The following is a 23146-nucleotide window of genomic DNA, read 5'->3' on the forward strand; positions in this document are numbered from 1 at the left end:
GAGTTCCAACTTACAAATCAGGAGGAAAGTGGTAGACACTGTTGAAGTTAGGCATAAATGTTGTTCAAGTACAGGAGAGGTGATGTTTTTGAAAATTACACATGAGAGAGAGAGATCAAGGGGAAGCCATAAATTTGAATCCTAAAGCAAAGTGCTAAGTTTTTGGTTTTGATTTTTGTCATTCCCCCCACCCCCACGCCCAGAAATTTGCATGTAACAACTAGTCTGGGCCCTTTTATACGTTTTGTATCTTTGTTGTTTCGTTTGGATTTGGTTTTGTTTCTCTGCCAGGGTCTCACATTATAGGCCCCCCGGGGTTGGCCTGCAATTTTAACCTTTACTACATAACTCAGGCTGGCCTGGAACTCATGATCCTCCTACGGTCAGCCTCCCCAGTTCTGGGGCTGCAGGCATAAGTCATCATGCAGGCTCTAGCCCTCCAGATGGACTTTCTTCAGCTGTGACCTGCATGAGAGAAGACAGCTTTTCAGTTCACTACTAAGACAGGGTGCTCTTTGGTAACTTTAGGGAGCAAGGACCTCCTTTCCCGTCACATCAAGTACAGTGCCTACATGGAATGTGTCTTCCTGGAAGTGATGACCAGTGCCTGTGACTCAAGGGCTGTAGTAGTCAGGGAAGAACGGTCTCGTTTGAAGTCACTGAAGATAGTTATTACTTATTCCTTCACCAAGGAGAGACCCGAAGGACTCCATCCAAACCGTAACAGAGATTAGTCACACGGCTCTCCCATCAGGCTCACCAATGCTCAGCCTGTTTCCTCTGGCTGAATCCCGAGGCCTGTCTCTAGGCCAGGGCTCTGCCGCTGGCTGAGCTGCGCCTCCAGCCTTGCTTATACTAAATCCTATCTTTTACTCCTCTGCAAGCTCTCCTGGGCCCCAAACTCTCAATCACCCATTGTCCCCTCATGATGCTTGTCTGGTTTAAAAACACGTTGGTACAATTCCCTAATGCTCTGTCCCTCTTGGTGTGCAGAGGGCCGGCTCCTCGCCTCTTTTGTTCACTGTTCCTTCTGGCCCTGGTTGAGCGTAGTTGTATTAAATGAATATCTGTCCTCTGAATGCACTAATTAATAAGAAAGCACTCAGTAAGCCAGATCCACTATAAAAGCTGTGATTAATTACCAGAGAGCAGACACCTCCTTCCTCCCTTCTGAACTAATTTTGTCTCTCTTCTAAAAAATTTATTTTTTGAGTTCTGAGAATCAGTGTCATCAATTCCGAATCTAAGATTTAATATAACTTTATTCTTTTCTTCTTCTATCATCTCTATCTTCATCGTTGTTTTTTAAACACATTTTTATTGAAAAATAAAATAACTCATATTACATCTCATTTGCCGTCCCATCCCATGCATCCTCCCTCCCTCCCGCTTTCACCCCATTCCCCTTCCCTATGACTGTGACTGAGGGGGACCTCCTCCCCCTGAATATGTTCATCCCTATTTTTATTGTTATTTGAGAAAGCCACTTTTGCCCTCTGACTTGGAAATCACTCTTTCCACATCCACAATGCTAAGAGTACAGCTCCCGCCTATGTTCAACTTGTGCTCGTGACTCCCGAGAGGAAACCCTGACAGGAGCCGGCAATCCTAGGCTTCCATCTCCCCCAAGGCCACTGCTGTCCGCTCGTTCTTACCTCATGGTTCAGAAGTTAAAGTTAATAACAGTGACCTGAAGTGATTGTTTCTCTGGGTCTGCCAGAAAGAAGGGGAAAAGCAAGAAATCCAGGTGTGGAGATGCACTAAAGCAACCAGCCAGATGGATCTAGTTGTTTTTTCAGGAAGAGCCTCCTTATGCCACGTTTGTGTGTGTGTGTGCACGTTACAGTCAGCGGGGAGAAGTGACAGAGAGGCAAGTGGAAAAATTGTCACAGCCCTGTAGACACTGGGCACAGGAAACACCATGGATCTGCAATTGAAGGGAGCCCTTTGCTGTAGCCCATACCAACTCATATACCCATGCCTGGCTCTGTAGCCTGCCTTGCGCACTTTTCGGCTTTAGCTTCCTGCCCCACACATCCCTTCTGTCTGTTAAAAATGTCTCCCAGAGATTCCAGGAGTCTCTGATTCTGTTCTTCTCTCTTGCACCACAGCACCACAGGCTCATGTAGATGTTTGAGTGCTCCAGGGAGAGCTGATGGTTGGTGCTCAGTCAAAGCTAGATTTTATACTCTGCCTCTGAGCTCAGTAGCAGCTGTGACCAATAATAACACCTTCTGTTGACAGAGTGTCTGTCTTCTGGGGGAACTTCGAGTGCTTTTCAAGAGCTCTTACTGATCTTCCCAGTCTCACTGGAAGGTACAAAAACGGCCAAAGATTGTAGCCGGTGCTTCCTTTTCCAGAGACTAGAGTCAGGTAACTTATTTTGGTATCATGTTTGTTCTCCAAGTGCTGGGATTAAACCCAGGAACTCAGGGCTGCTGAGGAAGTGCTGTACCGCTGAAATAGTTTTGTTTGTTTGTTTCTCTGACTCTCTCCTTCCCTCCCTCCCTCCCTTCCTCCCTCCCTCCCTCCCTCCCTCTGTTTGCTGGTTTGGGTTTTGTGTTTGTTTTTGTTTGTTTGACAGAGGGTTTCCCATAATCCAGGCTGGTTTAGCTCTTCTGCTTCTCCCTCCCCAGCGCTGGGATTACAGACACACACCAAACACTCCAGTAAATAGTGGCTGCTGGGGCTGAGTTTGAAGGTTCCTAGAATTGGCATCAACTTTATGGGGGAGAAAAAAGACAAAAAGGTTGTTTATGTCACATAGTAAATTAAACAAACAAACAAACAACAACCACAAAGAATCCAGGTTCTTGAAAATGGTCTTTGGTGAATTATTACTTTGGTTCACCCAGATGACCAGATTGTTGGAAGAAGTGATTGGATGATAAATGCGCTTACCATTTCTTTTCTTTCTGGACTGTTCCCATGCCAGGTATTTCTCATCTCTCTGTGAAAGGAAGAAAGACAACACCAGAGCCTGGGTGGCCCAGCTACGGAGAGAAGTTTCCATGGTGAAGTCTCGGGGAGGCTTCCTGGGAGCTGAGGATAGTGAATGCTGTAAGTGAACAACTGACACAGAGACTTGCCTTGGAAGGATCTGTGAGCCCCACGTGAGGGGCTATAAGTATGAGCCCTGGGTGATGAGCCAGTGTGAGCCTGGTGTGAGGGGCTATTAGTGTGAGCCCTGGGTGATTGACCAGTGTGATCCAGGTGTGAGAGGCTGTTAGTGTGAGCCCTGGGTGATCACCCAGTGCATCCTTTGTTTTCAGAAGAGGTTCTGCGTTTTTAACCAGGAACTTGCCTTTCCCCTGACTGCTGTGGAGCACTGCTGATGGTCTGCTTATAGACTGAACGTGGAATACAGAGGTCCTCAGCCTTATGCTCCTGCCGTAGCTGGTGGTATCAGATGTGTAGGGGACTGTCTGCCACTGTTCTTCTGGGATGATGAATAGACTGGGCACTAAAGGCCTGGATTTCCATGCATAACTAATATTATTATTTGTCTTCGGTTTTCTCTGGACTATCCAGAATGTCTTGTTGTTGGTTTTGTTGTTATTGTTGATTTAGTTTTTGTTATTTGTTTGATTGGTTTGGTATTGGTGTTGTTTTGGGGGGGTTTTGGTTTTTCAGTTTTCTTGTTTGTTTGTTTACCTTCAAAGTCTCAGATCTGTACGGAAAAAAAGGACTATTTAGTATTCTTGTCAGATTCAAAACTGGCTGATTTATTGGCTTTTATCAGGGTGAATGTCTGTGATATTGAGCTTAGTAAACTGTGCTTTATATCAGCTGAAGGCTCTTGACGAGTTTCAGTGTCTGGTAGTTGATGAAGTAGGCCACTCTGAGCTTCTAGGATTGCATTTGCTGTGAAACTTGAAATGGGTTTACCTAGCTCTGCCATTTGGTGGTGACTCTCTCTCTCTCTCTCTCTCTCTCTCTCTCTCTCTCTCTCTCTCTCACACACACACACACACACACACACACACACACACACACACACACAAAATTTAGGAGAGTGTTGACCAGAAAGAGTATAAACATAGGAAAGTAAGTCCTGGATGGCCAGTGAACATCTCTGAGAAAAGAAGTAATAATACCTTTGCATTTTAGAATATAACAAGCCAACCTCGATTAAGACTTGTGAGTTTGGCAGACATGTAATTGGACATTTAGTAGCATATTAATATGTTTTGAACTTCTTAAGTCTTTTTTTTTTGAATTAGACTCATTGATTGTGTGTTGGGGGAGAGGTTGCACGTGAGACTCAGAGGACAGCTTCGGGTTAGATCCTCATTCTCTGTGGGCTTCAGGGAGCCTAAGTGAGTAGGACTGGCAGCCACCTCCTTTGCCCACTGAGCTAACCCACAGGCCGCCGAACTTCTTCACGACTCAACTGCAATTCCTTTTCAGTCTTTTATCACTTACTCTACATGATTGCCTAAAAGATTTCATAAAGTTGAGATGCATACAGCACATGTAGAGAGAAAGGGTATTGATGTCAAAAAGAACTTTCAAAAATATCTCATGACTTTTTAAACATTTGTATTAAGATATTTATTCCTATTTCCTAGTAGTTTAACACTATTGTCAAAATTAACTTGTTCGATTTAGAATTCCCTAGAACTGAAGAGATGGCTCAGAGATTAAGAGCACATGTACTCTTCAGGGGACCAGAGTTCATTTCCCAGCACCCACATCAGAGAAACACAACCCCATATGACTACAACACTACAAGTCCAGGAGATCCAGTGCCCTCTACTGGCCTCCATGAACAACTGCACCTAAGAAACTCTCTCTCTCTCTCTCTCTCTCTCTCTCTCTCTCTCTCTCTCTCTCTCTCTTAAAATATTGCATGGTAGGAGCTGCTGTTTTAGTGTGTTTCACCTGTGACTGTGTTCCTGTGGGGTCTAGAAGTGTGAGACTTGCTCTGGCACCCAAGGTTATAACTTCTATTCTTAGTTGTACTATTAAGGTCACCTAAGAAAGTGGTATTTTATAAATCTGTAAGTTTCTATATACTACTTATTCATTGAGTTGTGGACACCTTGGTTTAGGGTTTGTAGAAGGGGAGGAGAATTGTATATGCCGTGTGGGGGCAGCGTGGGGGGTGTGCATGTGTATTACCATAGCTGGACAAGGTGGGGCACACCTGTAATCCCAGCACTCAGGGAGGCAGAGGCAAGCAGATCTCTGTGAGTTTGAGGCCAGCCTGCTTTAGAAAGTGAGTCCAGGACAGCCAAGACTACACAGAGAAACCCTGTCTCAAAAAAAAAAAAAAAATATATATATATATATAAAATTTTGTCACTCTCATGGAGTAATTTGGGGCCCTGTTGGGTTTAAGTGTCACGATGTTTCACTGCACACTCTTTCTGCCAGTCAAGTAGCTTGTTAGCATAGTGATGTTTTCTAAGACACTGTTTTCCTGGGAAGTGTGTGTCTTACAGAAATTCACTTTCAGGCACAGCTGAGGATGGTTCCTGTGACCAACCAAGGGCTGCTTTGTGCCTAACACGGCGGATTTTCCCTTCACACTGTTGCTCTGAAGGGCTCATGTCAGGCCTCAGGCATTACGTGAGATTCTCAAAGGTCCTGAAGGGTCAATGTGGATATGCCACATGGCCAACTTTATGGCACTTGAAAATCCCTCTGTAAACAAAGTGAGTTGAGAGGAAGAAAATACGAAATTCCAGCGACCTCTTTGAGCATGCCAAGAACTTTCTTGAGCTGAGAGGGAGGCTGTACGTTAGTGAATCCGGAGTCAGCAACCCCTCCTAACCTTGCTCTACTCTTCTAAACCTCGGCTTCTACTTTCAACTAGTCCCAGTGTTCTGGGAGCCTTAAGGCCTGTGCCATGGAGGGACGTTACAAGCAGGGAATGCTAGGGAATGTGTATTTGCACGCAGACAGGCATTGAGTGTGGGTGTTGTAAGGTGTGAGCAATGATCACGGCAGCATTGGCAGAGTGGCCTGGCCTCGTCAGCTCCTGCAGACTACGCCTCAGACTCATTACTCATTGCATTTACTCCTCTGCCTGTCTCATTAGCAGCCTGTCCCATCTGTCACGCTCTTCCTAACAGTTGGCCTTTACCCACGAAGGTGTCTCCACCTGCCTCTCAGAGAGTGGAAAGGCATCGTGCCTTGCACAAGGCGGGGGAATCTGGTGAAAACTGAGTGAGGCATCAGGAGACCTGCATTTTGCACTCCATGTGGCAGGTGGCTGCGTAACCTGGGTCCCAGCACCCCTGGTGACCCGTTTCAAGATGGGCAACATTGAGCTTGATGGTCTCTGCAGTTCTAGGATGCTGTGCCTAGCATGGCCAAGATGTCACTCTGCTATGAGGCAGATCAGATCCTCAGTTACCCTCGCTGACTCCTTAAAAATCAGTGATTCGCTACAATCTAATTTTTCAGATGTTTTTGTTTTAATACACTAAATGTAGTCTTGTGACATCAAAATGGCTTAGTACAGCAGTTCTTAACCTGTGGGTCACGGCCTCTTTGGGGGGATTGATGGATCCTTTCCCAAGGGTCTTCTTAGATCATCTGAAAGCACAGAGGTCATTACAATGCATAACAGCATTGAGAAGTAGCAATGCAAATAATTTTATGGTCGGGGGGGGGGGTTGGTCACCAGAGTGTGAGAAACTATATTAAAGCATCGCAGCATTAGGAAGGTTGCGAACCACTGGCTTAGCAGATAAACGTACTCACAACAATCCTAACACGTGGTCAATCTCTCAGTCCTACATGATTGGAGGAGAGAACCAACTCCTTCCAATTGCCCTCTGATCTCCCCGCTCTTGCCATGACATGCGCGTACCCAAATATATACATACACACCCACAAGTGAATAGGAGTAATAATTTTTAAGATTTTTAAATTATGCATATGTATGTGTACGTGAGAATGTCCTCAGAGGCCAGGAGAGTGTATCAAATGTTCTACAGCTGGAATTACAGGCTAATATAAGCTAGACACTGTAGGTGCTGACAGTCACCAAATCCAAGTGACCCTCCTGTGTCCAGGACCTCAGCACAGCCCTGAGGTGACATGTGGAGCCTTATCCACTGAGCCATCTCCCTAGCCCACTGCACTCTGTTTCTCTTCCCTGGGAGCAGATGCTAAATGTCTATGATATGTGTGATATAAACGTGGGTGAGGAAAGCATCTAAGGACATCATATTACAGAGTAACTACCATGAGCTTGGGGGTTTTCTGATACTTAAAAAGCAAAATTCTACACTGTGTGTTTCCTCCTCCTTTCCAACTGAGTGGTTTGTGGTCTCTGGTCCGTGAGCAGCCTGCACTTGACTGTCCTACATATGGTCATGTCATTTCATTGACATTCATAGTCCCTTTTATGCACTGGAAGTTGGCCAAAGACAAGGTCAGGGGTAGCATCCCCTTCCCCGCCCCCACACCTCACCCCCAGTGCACCACTTAGAGGAAAGAAATGGTGGGCTGGTTCAAACCCATCTTCTGCTCTGTAGTATTAGGGGAGAAGCTACCAGAAGGCAGTTTAGGAAGGCAGCATACTGCCCTGCTTTTGAGGATGGCAGGTGTTGCAAAATGTGTGTGGTTTTCTGACCCCTTATCTGAATAATTGCTTAGCGTAACGCTTTGAGTATGCCTAGGAAGCAACAGGCTGAACCCAACACCTCTCTGCCTCTGAAACACAGGCTGTGAATTCTGGTCTCCAGAGTAAGAGATCAGCATGTGACCATCCTTCTGAGAGCACTCAGGTGGTTTCCTAGTGTCTCTGTCAGGTTGGCGCTTTCAGATTTGCATCTGTGAAACTAATTTCTAGATGGCCACAAAATATTCTGAAATAGGTAAGGGGGCAGAAGAGGGGATTTTATTATTAGCTTATTGGGTTTGTGGGGGGGAGTACCCTGTACTCCCTGTAGTCCCTGTAGTCACAGATTGGCCTGCAGATGACAGAGGTGAGGGTGCTCTGTCACTTTCCGTACAAATGCCTAAGGATTTCTACTGTCTTTCTCTTTTGCTCACTTGAATTTTTTCCCCCACCTTCCTCAAACCTCACCTACTGGCAGCCTTTTAAGTTTTTGGGCCGTTATGCTTGTACATCACCTGGAGAAAGGACCTTTCTTGAGACCCTTATATGGATTACTATTTCTGAGAGAAGACTTCAGCAATACTCTCTGAGTTGGTTGGCTAGCTCTAGCCACCATCACCGGCACACATGCTCTCCTCAGCACCTTCTTCCCCCAGTATGCAGTGCCCCCCCCCCGCCCCTGCCAGCAGTCTGACAGAAGAAAAGAGCATGGAGCACCCAGAAGCTGTGGAAAGAAAAGAGTTTGTAAACTTCTGCCAAATGTGTATTCTGGGAAGTAGGGAGCGGGTAGCAACCTAACTGATTGTGGTGATTTCTGACATTTAGAATAGCATTTGTTAAAAGAAGGTCATGAAGCAGGATAAATTCTCACTCCAGGGTGAAGGACTGAGGCATCTCTGTCACTGTCCTGGGGGCGGGGCCGGGTATCTCAGAGGAGCTCCACTGGGGATAGATAAGACCAAGGCACTCACTAGGGTGTGCCAAGAGAGGGATGCTAGGCAGAATTACTCAGAGCCTCTGACTTAGACCTCCCAGCAGGGGAATAAGGTCAAGCCATACATGTGTGTGCCCTGAGAAGGCAAAGGGACAAGTGGTGCACTGGGAATTAAGTCTTGTATCAGGTGCTTTTGGGTCAGGATATGTGGGACCTCAGAGCCAGGCGATTTCCGTTAGAGGTTTGTGGGAGTAGGGATCTCATACAGTACTGTACAGTAGACTGTCAGTGAGAAGAGTCTTCGATGGAAAGAATTGATTTTATCCTCTTTCATCTGGATGAATGTGTTACATGCTTCTGTTTGCAGAAGTGCTGAACCACTTTAGGTGAGGTAGCAAACTGCATTCTTAGAAGCCTATTTTGAAGCAAGGTAGTCTTTCAAAGTGGTTTTTCTTTTCTATTTGTGCTTATGTTCCTGAAGCAATTTACTTCAGTACAGCCACCAAAATTGAAATAGAAACAGGAAGGCATATGAATAGTGATCTTTATTTACAGTCTTTCGGGGTTTTTGTTGGTTTATTCGTTGGTTTGATACAGGGTCTCCAATAGCTCAGGTTGGCCTCAAACTGTTAGATAACCAAGGATGAGCACTAGCCCCTGATCCTCCCATCGCTCCCTGCCAAGTTCTGGAATTGCAGGCCAGTGCAAAGATGCTCAGCTTTCCAGCATTTGTCTTGGTAACTCAGGCAAATTCTTTGGAGTTTGTTCCTTAGGCTCTTAGCCAACTTTTATCTGTAAATTCTGATTCTTTCGTGAGCATATATACACGCATAAGCTCCTGAGACCATCTCTCTTGCATTCTTGAGTGAGTTCCTGGCCATCAGGTACATTGGCTGGTGATGCTGGCAGAAGTGGTCCTTAGACCACAGCACAAGTCCCCGAGCTAGGGGATGTCACTACTTTAGTCAGAATGCCTGCCATCTTTACCAACATTGGGATACTTCCTTTACCAATCTTAAAACTGTCTTGCTAAAATCATTTTCTAAAGTTTCCATTTGATTTCTCTTCATTTCTGGTTTTTTTCCCCCCTTCTAGAGCCTTTGTTGCTTGCACAAGAGTGAAAAAAAATACACACACACACACACACACATATGTGTGTGTGTGTGTGTGTGTGTGTATGTATATATATATTATTTTTTCCAAAGCTAAACTCCAGGACTCTATGATAGGCATTCTTCATGACTGGGCCTCTGAATTTCTTCCCTGTATAAGCATTGTGAAACTTGCCCCACAGAGCAAAGGGATGGGCACAAGTTCCTTCTTTCCTTCCACCATGACAACCCTAGTTTTCTAGTCTCCTTTGCCTTTTCTTTCTTTCTTTCTTTTTCTTTTTTCTCCAAGGAACAGGGCAGTGGGAATACAGTGCTGTTTTAAAAAGGAGGCCACCATTATTTGTGTAACCAGACTTTCTCCTCTGTAGCCACCTCAGTTTTTCTACCTGCCTCTGGCTGTCACTCTTGTGCTTGACTTTCAGGAGACTAATAAATGAAATATATTGATGTCGGTGGCTGACTGCCTAGCTGCTGGCACACACTATTTGGAATATAGCCATTTTCCTGGGTCTGAAGGGAGCCCTCCCCTACCTCCCTTTCTGGTGCTTCTTTTAAGGGTCAGAGCAGTTAGGCACGGGTATCTCAGTGCTATCATTGGGGTTTGCTGTTCATGTTCCCAGCTCTCCTGGTGATCTATTTATGTGCCTCAGCTGTGATGCCTGATGCCAGTTGTCGTAGCAACCTGTTGGCTGGCACTTCCCTAAAGACAACCGAAGGAGTGGCGGTGGATATGGGTGGCCTCGAGGGGAGGGGGGGGAGTGGTCAGAATGGAGCTGGCAGTCACCTGGCACCGAGAGGATTTTCCATTTCCTTCATCTGGGCTGGGCTCCAGGAGGAGGATGTCACTTACTAGGTTTATCAAAGGAGTGTCGTTTACAGAAGATCAAACACCACATAGTCAGGCATAAATACCCTCCCATGGAGAGTAGCAAGCCAGGCAGCGCGTGGGATCCCAATACATCTGATACTACAGTTTTTGTGTGAATTGGGTTAATGTTTTGTTGATAATCAGCACTAGTGTTCTGAGTTGGGAATGCCAGCTGGGAAGAAGCAAAGGTCAGGAGATGGAGAAAGAATGAAGGGAACACCAAAACCACCCATCTTGCCTCCGTTTCCTGTTGACTGGTCTGGCCTGAAAGCTCCCAGTGTAAGGAGAACATCCACACTGGGCTCCGGTGATTCACCTCCATGCCCAGCCCTGAAGCAGAACACTGCTCACCTTGTGTTGTGCTCAGCCCGTTCTCCCCTCCTCCCATCATACCACAATGGACTGGCATCAAATGATCCCTGCCGTTTTCTGACTTGGAACCAAACAAACATAGAAATCCTAAAAGTCTGTGGCCTTATTTGACCTTACTCACTTAAAAAAAAAATGTGTGTGTGTGTGTGTGTGTGTGAGAGAGAGAGAGAGAGAGAGAGAGAGAGAGAGAGAGAGAGAGAGAGAGACAGAGACAGAGACAGAGAGAGAGCGTGTCTGCCTGCCTGCCTGCCTGCCTGTGTGTACATGCAAGTGCCTGGAGTTAGAGGCAGTTATGAGCCTCCTGCCATGGGTGCTGAGCTCTGGAAGAGCAGCCAGGGCCCCTAACTGCTGAGCCCCTTCTCCAGCCCAGACTTTGCCAAGTTTTCATTCTAAAACTGACTAGTCATGTGAAGCTCCGTAACCATTTCTCTGTGCAAGCTTTGGCTGGGGAGTTTAGCTGACATTCTCCCCTAGAGATGGCGAGCCCCCCCCCTTTTTTTTTTTAACAAACAGAGAGACTGAAGGTGAGCTTTTGCGGGGAGATAGAGAACCCAGGAAACTGGAGGAGAGGGTTGTCCTGGGGCGTTTGAAATGTACAAATGATGTGGAAATCCCATCTTACCTGTCTCTCCATTAATATAGGGTTTCTCTGGTTTCAGTATTGTTCATTCCTCTTAATGGCCACAGGTAACTTGAGGTGAGTGCGTGCGTGCGTGCATGCGTGCATGCGTGAGTGCGTGCGTGCGTGCGTGCGTGCGTGCATGTGATTCTGATCACCATGGTAACACTGGTGAGGGTCTAACCTAGCAAGGCTGGCACCGTTCAGTGACTACTCGAGTCTTTGCCCAGAGCCAGAAGAGTGATAAATAATTTAATAAGACCTGAGATTTTACTTAAGAGAAATGATTTGGGTGAAAAAAATGAAGTCCAGGGATAGGGTTGGCACTTTCACAGTTTGTTTAAATGTTTCATATGACATCAAATCGTAGGCTGGGAGGTAACAAGGTTGGTGGAGTGCTGTTTTAGCATGTAAAAGCTACACACACACACACACACACACACACACACACACACACACACACACACACACACACCACCCTGTTAAACTGGGCGTGGTGGTGCAGACCTGTGATCCCAGAACTTAGGAAATGGGACCAGGAGGATCTGAGGTTCAAGGTCATTCTTGGCTTGAGGCCAGACTGGACTACATGATACCATGTTTCCAAATAAGAAAAGAAGAAATCAAGTAAAGCAGGTTTGTCAGATAGTGTGCAGTCTGCCCAGTATGATCAACTTTACTCTAAATGATTAACATGATAGGAGACACTTTGTGTACTTGGAATAATAATACCTCTTCAAGTGCATTTCTGTACTATAGAAGGGTTGGTTTTTATAGATGGCTCTATAATTCCTAATTGAATACATTGTGATAAGTACTCATTATCCTTAATGGTTCACTAGCTTAAAGACGGTTCCATCATGTTGGCATGATCAAAAACCACAGTGAATGTGAGTGACATTTCAGTTAGAAGGCTACAGTATCCAGATTTGATGATAGCTCCTTATGCAAATCACATCTGAGAGAGAGAGAGAGAGAAAGAGATGGGGGAGGGGCGGAACATCTATTCTTTCCTTCTACCATGTAGATTTTAGGGATTGAACTTAGGTCATCCAGCTTGGCAGCAAGCAGCTTTACCTCTGGGGCCATCTGGCTGCCCTTGGCAGTTGCTTTTTTAAAGGGAAATCTGGGGTGAGGTTAGTGATAGCCAACCTGAGTCTCATGAACCTTGCACGTTACGTATTCGACATCATAGCTATACACATAGTAGATAGAGGTCCCCTTAGATTATGCCTGTCACCTCTTCTTTCTCGGCTCCCCATTATAGACCATGTGAGTGTATGAATTAGGCAACCGAGGATGGAGTGCCTTGGGTTCCTTCTAACAGGAGGGATATCAGGCCAAGGATGGGTATTTGGAGTTCCCTTCCCGCTCCTTCTTTCTTTGAGACCATGAACAAGATGCTCTCTTATTGCTTTATTTCCTTGTCTTCCAAAGACAGCTAGTACCACCGCTCTGCAGCCTGAGATCCAGAGGGCCCTCAGGAGCCTAAGCAAGTGAGCATCTGTCAGAATTATCTATGTGTATATAAGCTGAGGGCCCTTGGAATTTTAGGTGAATTTTTAGTATTAGTAAAACTGAAAGGCATAGTTAGGAGATGTGATGGCTTTACCTATATAAAGCATAGGGAGATTCCTGACAGTTATTGGTATGAGTGGAACTATGAAACAGAAACGTGATGATGCATTTGATACAGTTAACAGATCTAGGTAGCAGCATAGGAAAAAAATGTCTAAAACTGATGCTCTGGTGTTAAAGACTTGACAAAGCCAGAAGATAGAGATATGCACTCTTCTGTCTTATTCTAGCAAATATTGACTGAGTGTTTGCTTAAGATGGGCATCCACAGTAGTTAGGGAGCTTTCTAAGCTGGGAGTGGAAATGAGAAAACAAGCAACTCTTTATACCAGGAGTAGAGTTCTCCCCAAGTACTACCAGAGTGATACCTGCAGCATCCTGTGGATGCAAACCAGTGTGGCATCTTCTGGGATCAGGCCTTCATCCTCAGACCTGAGGGATGAGTAGTGTCAACCATAAAGCTATGGTGTATCAGTCGGCATATACCGGGTAACAAGTGATCCCAACATGCAGTGGCTTACAACAACATATTGTACTGCGATTCTGTGTACCACTTGGGCTATTATGTTCTGTGCTAGCTAGCTGGGCTGAGACTTGTTAGCCTAGAATGGTTGTTGGAAAGCTTAGCATGACAAAGGGCCAAGGGATCTTCAGTTTGGGCAGCTTGTTTCTGCTCCATGACCTATTTCATCCTCTAGTAAACTAGTCAAGAGTCCCTGCTTACCCTTTTCCTGATCCTCCCCCCATGTGTTGTTTGGTCACCAATAGCAGATTTGCTAGTAGTTTCAACTAAAAGGGCCTAGCAAATCTTTGGTTCTAGTCGCACAGAAAACAACGCGTGCAAAGCTCATTGTAAGAGGATATGGCATGTTGGAAAACGATAGTGGCTAGACAAGAGCATGTGAGAAATGACAAAGGGGTTGGGTCATAAGATCACTTTTTAAGGGTAGGTGTGTGTGTGTGTGTGTGTGTGTGTGTGTGTGTGTGTGTGTGTGTGCTCTGTAGCTCTGGCTGGCCCGGCGCTCACTAATGCACTATGTAGATCAGACTGGCCTCAAATTTGGTGGTGATTCTCCTGCCTTTGCCTCATAAATGCTAGTATTTTGGGCCTGAACCACCACATCTGGCTTGAAATCTATCTTAAAGAGAGGAGAAGAGCCACTGACAGCTTTTATGCAGGATGCTGTCATGATTGACAGGACACCAGGCAACACAAAGCCTAAAAGCACTGAGCATCATTCCCAGAAAGATGTCCCAAGGATTGCTTAGCACAAACAGAACTAACACAACTCAGGGTGGTGCGGAGCTCACAAGTATACTGAAACAATATGACCAGGAAGAGGGCCGGGGGCGGGGGGGGGGGGGGATGTCTCAAAGTACAGCAGAAAGCCATAGGCTCTGGACCTGCCCACAGTCTGATTACAGGGGAAGTCCTGAGCACATATGAGAGGCTTGGCCACCAGTTCTTATAAAATCCCACAGACCCTTGTTGACTATAGATTGTTGACAGTATCCAAGAAAGTACTGGATCAAAGTTGCCCTTTGATTGTGACTACCCATTATAATATCACAGGTCAGGCCAGCCATCCACTCTTCTCTTTTCAACATACTTTCCCCTTTGAAACTCAAAATAGACAGTGTGCCCCCAGTGTCCAGAAGGCTCTCTCAGAACTCTTCCTGACCTTGGATTGGGCCAATGTTCACCCAGGCATTTCCAAATATGACCTATAACATACTCTTCAGTGTCAGCTCCTAAAAATACTAACATGAAAACGAGTGTTTCATTTCACTAAATTCAAGTAAGTGAGAGTGACAGAGGACCTGTCGTTTGTATGAGTATGGTCTGGGGCCCTGAGACTTGTGTGATGCTGGGTGGGTGGGAATAGCAGGGTATTTCTCAACCCTCTGAATTATAACTCCAGTGTTTAAAATATGGTGGAGAAAAATGGAAGGGCCTCTACATGTGCATGAAATACGTAACTCACCATGTTTCTTGGTGATTTTATATTTTCACTTTTAAAAAGAGAAAATGTAGACCCCTGCAAAGAAGCTGTGGTTCCGGCTGTCTGTACCTCGAAGGGCATTTTCCCATAGTAAATGCTGAGACTAAATGGGAATCGAGAGAACAAAGGAAGCAGAAGAGCCCTAAGGCCTACACATCCTCCCCTTGAATCGGGGAGGCCTACTGATTAGCTTGGATTCATATGTTCTGCCACTTGTTTGAGAAGCCTTTTAGAAAGATCACCATGTGAGATGGTTCCATCTTTCTATTGTAGTCACTAATGGGACTAGGAGTGCTGCCTTGCATGCTGGGGTAGGGGAACAGGGTGGCTGGAGGCTCGCTCCTTCTCCATGGGGCTTGCTGAATGCGATGCCTCATCTGCTAGAGAGGTTAGGCCCAGCCCATGGGCACTGTTTACTGCTGAGCAGCATAGCAAGCATGCTAGATATTTTTAATCAGAGAGCCTTAGTTAAAGCATTATGTGGAGAACTGATAGAGAAACATGTGATAAGGGGCAGATCCCTCTCCGGATTTCAAGTGCCCAAATTTGGCGAGCTTCATGCTCAAGTGAACTGGAAAGGAAAACATGGAATGGCTTGGAATTCCTGATTCTGCTTATTTGCCTTAATAGCTGGCCGATGCATACAAACATTGACTCATTGCATTCTATACTGAAAGGAACAAAGGGCTTGCCATACTCACTCCACTTTGGCTTCTGGAACAGTATGTGGAGCCAATGCCAGAAGGGGCAGAAAAGTGCTTGGCATTGTAGGGGACTGGAGAAACTGCCACCTTTGTGTTTTCTGTCACTGTTCAAACATGTAACCTTGTGTGACATTTCACATATGATGTTAATGACTAGACTGTCTGGTCCAGAGGCCGCGGAGCTTAGCAGAGGGAAATGGAATCTTGTTATTGGAAGATGAACGGTGATGCTGCTGTATGGGGTTTGCAGCCTGCGTGTGGCTATACTGAGCTCCTGTTCGCTAGTTTGTCCTCTTCCCTTGCCCATCTGTCTACTGTCTTCAGTACTGTGACCCTGGTAAGGTCCTCCTGGCCCTGACTTTCTTAGGAGATGTCATACATTTAAGTCTGAAAGAGAGAGACTCTGTGTAGAGCCACACTTGATTGCCTCCTTGATTAGCGTATGGGGCAGTCATCGTAATTTGACAGATGGCGTGAGGTTGACAAGTACCCACTAAGTATTTTGCATGGCTTATGAAGGAAGGGAGGCTTCCCTGATGAGAGCCGCAAGACTCTCTTGCCCTTCCAATGCAAAGTCTCTGGATATGGCAACAGTGAATTCCCCTTCCTCTCAGGTATGCACACGTACATACCCACATGCACACATACCCCCACACGCTCTGCTGAAGCCCTCTTGGCTACAGAGAGGTGAGAGAATGCCAGTAAACAGGACAATTTGCACTCAGTAGGCTATCTAGTCTTGCTTTACAATCTGGGGATAATGGCACAGTTATAAGCCATGATTTTTCTTTGACCTTGACATCAAAGCCCTTCTGCTCTATCAAGTCTGTTCCTTTTTCCTGTTATATAATTACTGAGTTAGGTTTCCTGGATATGTTTGTTTGCTAATTTTTCTTGAGATAGTCTCATGTAGCCCAGGCTAGCCTCTAAGTCATCTGGTAACCAAGGATGACCCTGAACTCTTGATCTCTTGCCTCTACCTTCCAAATGCTTAGATGACGGGATGCACTGCAATGCCTGACTACATTTTATTTCTTTAAATGCAACCTCTGAACACAGACAGAAACTCCAAGTCCAGGACATCTATATTATTTATTTTTTCATGGCCTTAAGTTATTTACAAAGTCCTGTTTATGAAACTGAAAACTCAAAATTAGTTTCTGTGATTAAATTGTGTCGTTGTGATTGGATTACTTAGGGGATAATGTATTTCTTCTCTGACAGGCCCCTTTTGAAGTTTTTAGTCATCATTTCTGTTGTCTTCTGAGAAGTCTTTCAGTGAGAAAGAGGTGGTTCCAATGGGAAAACAGAACTAGGCTGATATCCAGAGGCCGTCTGTGAAATGTGGGAAGTTTCAAAGTAAAACAGTTTGACTTCAAAGCATCCCTTGTCACCCTTCAGTGGACTTCACCTTCCTTTCCCCTTCTACTCACATCTGGCCCATCTCAATCTTATATTGTGATAGAACAAATAGAACAAACATTTCTACCTCTGCCATTTTTAAGTCTATACTGATGACACTCCTTTCTTCCGTCACTCATCAGCCTATCCATCCTCCCATCCGACCTCCCACCCATCCTCCCATCCGTCCTCCCATCCATCCTCCCATCCATACATATACACATATATACATGCATTCATCATTCATCCATCTGCATCCAGACTTATTTCCTTCTTGAAAACTGAACCTGGAGTCATCAAGATGGGTAAGCATGCCTGCCACCAAGTCTGATGCTCTGAGTTCAGTCTCTGTGACCCACATGGTGGAAGGAGGGATGTGACTCCCACTGGCTATCTCTACTCCTCACACAGGCATTGGGGCACATGTGTATGGGTGCACACACACACACACACACACACACACACACAAAATAATAATTACAAATCTACAAAACCTTCCTGAGTCAGGACCCATTCAGCCATAACTCCCCACCCTTCCTTTTCCCAAGTCCCTTGTGACCACTTCCTGCCTTTGTAATTTTGACCCCTCTAAGTCCCCTCCTGTGATTACATGCTTACAGTATTCATCCTTCTATGAGTGGTCTGTTTCACTTAGCACAAGTCTCTCAAGCACTATCCATGTTACAGCATGTACTCAAGTTCCTTTTTAAGGTTGAATATTATTCCATTGTATAGATGAACCACATCCTATTTAACCACACATTCATGGAGGGACACCTGGGTTCTTCCATCTCTGCCTTGTTGTGAGCAATGTTGCTGTGTACCTGGGTGTGCAAGGCCCCTTACTAACTCTCTGTTCTGTGTTTTTGTAAGACACGAATGCTGCAAGGAGGCGTACACTGTTTTTAGAGACAGAATAGTAGACGGGCTTTCTACCTAGTAATATTATTTGAAGTTTCTTCTTTGAAGACCTCCAGCCTGCTGCCTGGAAAGCTCCTGACAGCATTCAGTCCTCAAATATAAGGCAGAATCTCCAGCCTGCTTTCTATTAAAATGTAACTGCTTCCGGGGCAGAGGCCACAGATGACCTGTGAGCACCGTGTTGTAAATGGGTTTAATGCAGATGCTTGCTCCACTCTCTCCCAGCTCCTGGCAGCTAGCTCCCTGTTACCACAAATATCACACTGCACGGGACTTGCTTACATTTTGCTTCTCCTGATAGAATAGCAGCTTCCTGGCAGCTGGGCATGGTGACATCCAGAAGGAGTGCAGAGTGACACTCTCATTCTTGTTGCTTCCATTCGGAGGAAACACAGCTGAGTCAGCTCTTCTGTCCCAGCAGAAGGTGACAAGTCAAAAAAAATCCTCTCTGTGGCCCTGAAGACTCTCAGAATTGCTCTCAGTGTCAATGCCCTCATGATCAGACATGGCCACTCTGTACGCATACGTGTTCTCTCAGTTCACCATATCTGGATGCCCTCTTAGAAAAGGACGATGCTTTGTGTTGCCTCGTACTTGGGTGCCTGATGGTCTGCTAGAAGCCCCTAGCCCAAGGACAGCATGCTTTCTCGCTGGACTGGTGACTACTTACTAGTCCCACAGTGCTGTGGCTGCCTTGGAAACAGCAGTCATGCTGAGAACAATTTGATGGTGAGTCCCCTTTCTGAGGTACCAACTTGTCCTAAGCTGCTTTATCACTGACTTTCCTCCAGCACCAATGACGCTACGGTTACAGCCAGAAACTGACAAGTTCTTGTTCCTTTTATCGCTACTTTAACTGTCATCGTCATGATTTTCACTGCAACCCCCTGTTTAAAAGGCAAAAAGGAGCTGCAGAATATCCACGGAGTGCTTTCACCAAGAGTGCATTCATGTTTTATACAGACAGGAAACGCGGGGATAAGTGGACTCCCCAGACAATCTTTTATCTCTTTTTGATGCAATAGCTCAGCTGCTTTCCCAACTAACCGGGTTAGGCGGGGCTGTTGCCAAGCAATAGAGTTTAAAGTTAGCTGCTCTAAGTTTTTCTCTTTGGCCTTCTCATGTTCTGGACAAGACAGTAAAACTGAAAATGCCAGGGTGGTGCAGTAACTAAAGTAAATAGCTAAAGGGAATTCATGCCACTGAAAGGGGAGAATTAGACACAGATGACCATGGGCTGAAGGTACTTCCTGAAGGAGATTGTAAGGTGAAGTTGTCACAGAGGGAAACTGATAGGCAGGTGTTTTTCTGTCCTGCCTTCCCATACTGCAAGAACCACCATGCCTCCTGAGCTGGATTTATACAATCGAACAGTAGAACCCGACATTGATGGTTGGACAATCCAGTGCGCCGATGGGTCCTGGCTGTACAGTTACGCCAATCCTCGCTACGTCACCATCTTTATAAATGTTTTATATCATGAGTTGTTTCTGTATATCTGTGCATTTAATGACATTTGTAGCCTGATAATATTAAGCAGGGAGGGTAGGGGATAACAGTGTGGGGGGGGGAGGGGGGCATTGATCTCTCTGCCCGAGACATTTTGCATTGGGTTGTTTTGCTTGTTCTGTTCCAGCGATTGCTTCAGATGACTTTAGCTATTTGGAATTTCCATGCCTTTCCCCTCTTATGCACCAGGATGTGGCTGTTGAAGTCATTTCTGTAATGAGAGGCTGCAGCACGCTGATCTAAGGCAGGCTTCGGCTTTTGTGTCAGGCACTGGCTGGCCTGTCCTGGAGGATGCTATTAGGAACTTGAGTTATGGAGGTGGGAAGAAATTGTTCTCACAGAAAGAAACCAGTCTTTCACAAGGAGACTTTGGAGTAGCTTGGAGAAGAATTAGAGAAGACAACCAGGCCTCTAAATGAACCACCAGGTTGTTGCTGCAGTGAACAGTCACCACTATTAGCATGTGCGTGCATTCCTTCTGGAAGGTTCCTCTTGCCTTGCCCAGTCTCTCTTGTCTCTCCCACCTTTCCTTTTCCCCCTCCCTCCCTTTTCTGACTTCTTCCCTCCCTCTTCCTTCATTTCCTCCTTTCTTTCCTTCTTTCTCCTCCCTCCTTTTTCTTCCCTTTTCTCTCTTTCCCTCGCTTTCTTCTCTTCCTCCGTTCTTCATACTCCTCCCCTTCCTCCTCCTCTTTCCCCCCTCCTAATCCCCCTCCTTTTTCTCATTCTCTCTTTTTCTCTTCCTCCCCTTCTCTCTCTCTCTCTTCCCCTTGTTGTGTGCAGGCAGGATCTCACTGTGTATCCCAAACTAGGAAACCATGGAGCCCACATGGAGCCCTATACTCAAGGAGAAGCTCCCGACTCAGCTTCCTGAGTGCTGGAGGTCACACAGAAAGTTCTCCCTGAGCATGTGAACAAATGAGTTCATAGAACTTTGCAGAAACGGGATTCCACTCAGCGCACTTTTCTCATGGTGAATGACGTTGACTAATAGAGTCCTTGTAATCTTTGCGGTGGCTCATGTTCCAGAGCCTGGATAGAGAAGGGAAAGGTTTTCAGCTTTGCCCGTGGACTGTGTTCCCCAACACCTTACCATTTTTCTATGCTCTCCTGGAATCCATTGTATGATCCCTCCCAAACGTGACCCAATAAGAAACTTGAATGGTACAAAACCCAGAGACCCTTCACTTAGTTAGCTTTGTCTTGTAGCTAGAAGGACAAAGACTTGAAACAGCTAACAGTGCCCGGCCCGGGAGGGGGGAGGGGGGGGTTGGTTCCGTTTTTTTTTTTTTTTTAATTAATAAGCTTTAAAATTTTTAGAATGTTTTCAGATTTATAGGAAAGTTGAATGGAAAGTACCAAGACTCCCCACAGTTCTGGTCTCCCTCTCCCAGGTCATGCAATGTCTCCTCTTACTAGCTTCCTACAGCCCATGCTTGTTGTAACGGCTGAGGCGATACTGATCTACCGTAACTAACCGAGGGCCTACCCTACCTCCAAGTTTGTGTGTTTGACACTGTGGGTTTTGAATGTTCAAAGACCCAGTCTTAACTCTGAGGCTCTCCTCTTCTCTTTCCCACCAAAGTCCAAATTTTCCCTCTGTGGTTGCAACTGAACATTGCTTGCCAGGGGACGCTTCTGCCTTGTTCATTGTGGCCTTGGGAGGTAAGGGGGAAAGAAAAGCAAATCAGATGGCTAGATATTGGGGGTTTCCTCCAAGGATTGTCCCAGGGATGCCTTCAGAAACAGGCTGGTGCTACCTACCCACAGTGTTTCTTTTCCTTTAGTTTTCCCTGCCCTTCCCCCACCCCGCGTACGTTGGAGATGGAGTCCAGGGCCTTATACATGCTAGGTGAGTGCACTACCGCTGGCTGCCTCTAGACAGACAGACAGATGGAGCACTGGCTCTCTGTTAGTTTAATTTTGAGACAGTGTCTCACTAAGTACCTAAACTGGCCTTGAACTAGCCCTACAGCCCATGCAGAGCTTGATGTAGCCTAAGAACTTCAGAGCACAGACCTACTCCTCCTGGGCTGACTGCAAGCCTTTTATGTCTGCAGAGGGAGCCCATGTTTGTATCTTCCACACCTCAGGCAGAGTAAGCGAGGCTAAAGATAGAATGGGGGTGGGGTGGGGGGTGACAACCTTTTGACCTTTTTTTAAAAAAAAAAACCACATTTCAGTTCGGCTTGTTCCTGTTTGCCTGGAAGGGGGGAGGGGGCGAAGATGGAGAGGGAGGGAGTGCGAACTCTAATTACAAACCTCATGTTTCTTTCAGCTATACTATTTTCAATCCTATATAATTTGTACAGCTGAAGTGTGGCAAGCGCTTGCTTTGCGATGTGAGAACAAGGGGCCCCCATTTAATGCTCGGGAAAGATCAACTGTGATTTAAACAAAGGAAACTTCTTGAGGGTCTGGTGATATATAAGTTGCAATCAGCTCAAGCGCCATGTTGTTCTCCAGGTCCACCTGGCAGAGTCTGGGTCTCCTGCAGCCCTTTCTCTTGCCACCTATGTTCCTTTTGCCCACTCTCACAGGGGCGTGTGTTCCGTTTGTCCACTCTCACGGGGCCTTTGACATAGGGGACCTAACCTGGAGCTTGGGGAAGATAGGCTGGGCTTCCTGTGAGGCTCCAAGAGGAGGGCAGCACAAACTCCATCCCCAAGGTGGGAGTCTGGTCCTTGTTGGTGGAACAGGTTGACCCACATGTCTGCAGGGTCTCCAAAGGATGGGGCATTTATTGAAAGGTTATTGTGGGGTGCTAGGTGAGCTGTATATGTTTAGATTTTTAATGCACTATTAAGGAGTCATGGCAAACTCTTAGCATCTCCATACAGCAGATGAACTTGCTGGAACGGAAATGAGGTTGTTTTGCTACTTGTTAGCAATAAATACACTGAGTGAGCACCTGTCTCTCTGAGTGATAAACCTTTATCTGCTGTGCTATGGAGCCTTCCTCTCCCTTTGAGGCAGAGAGCGAGATAGAAGGAAAGTAGAGGCTCATTGGCACAGGACAGTGAAACTGTTTCCTGGGTCCTACTATGGCCTGGCGACCTATTGTCTCAATGTTGGGACCATCTTTCCCCTATTTGACCCCTACCTGGAAAGGGAGGAAGGAAGTCGACTGAGTCATTAACACATGGTCTGCATCCAAAACTGGGTGTTGTGTGGCAGACAGTTCTGCAGGATTTGGTTAACTGATGAACTAACCTCCTTCCTTCCTTCCTTCCTTCCTTCCTTCCTTCCCTCCTTCCTCCTTTCCTTTATTTTTCTAGAACAGGGTCTGACTGTCTCAGCACCCGCTGTGTCACCCGAGCTGTCTCTAAATTCACAGCCATCCTTTTGCCTCAGCTTCCCAAGTGTTGGAGTGACAAGTGTGAGCAGCCGTGTCTGCCCTCTTCTTTCATTTATTTCCCCGTGTTTCCACATTATGTTGCTGCAGTAGTTCTCACCCACGGGTACAAGCATCATCCCTTGCCTTGCTCGGTGGCTGACAAATATTTTTAGCATCAGCTCCTTGTACAAGCACAATCCTCTGTGAAACTT

General features: G+C 46.0%; 1 protein-coding gene across 23 annotated transcripts in view; it reads left to right on the forward strand.

Annotated features, from left to right (window-relative positions):
• The window catches only part of ATXN1 (ataxin 1), a 422279-nt gene that overhangs the window by 271367 nt on the left and 127766 nt on the right, over positions 1–23146 (forward strand). For 21 of the 23 annotated variants that reach the window (XM_084796969.1, XM_084796962.1, XM_084796956.1 and 18 more), the window contains one exon: positions 2936–3060. The gene's annotated coding sequence lies outside the window, so the exon portion shown is untranslated. Of the gene's footprint in view, positions 1–2244; positions 2374–2935; positions 3061–23146 lie in introns of all 23 variants that reach the window. The other 2 variants (XM_084796963.1, XM_084796970.1) reach the window with 1 other exon arrangement.

The sequence above is a fragment of the Acomys minous genome (assembly GCF_964271855.1).
Source record: "Acomys minous genome assembly, chromosome: 9".
NCBI lineage: Eukaryota > Metazoa > Chordata > Mammalia > Rodentia > Muridae > Acomys > Acomys minous.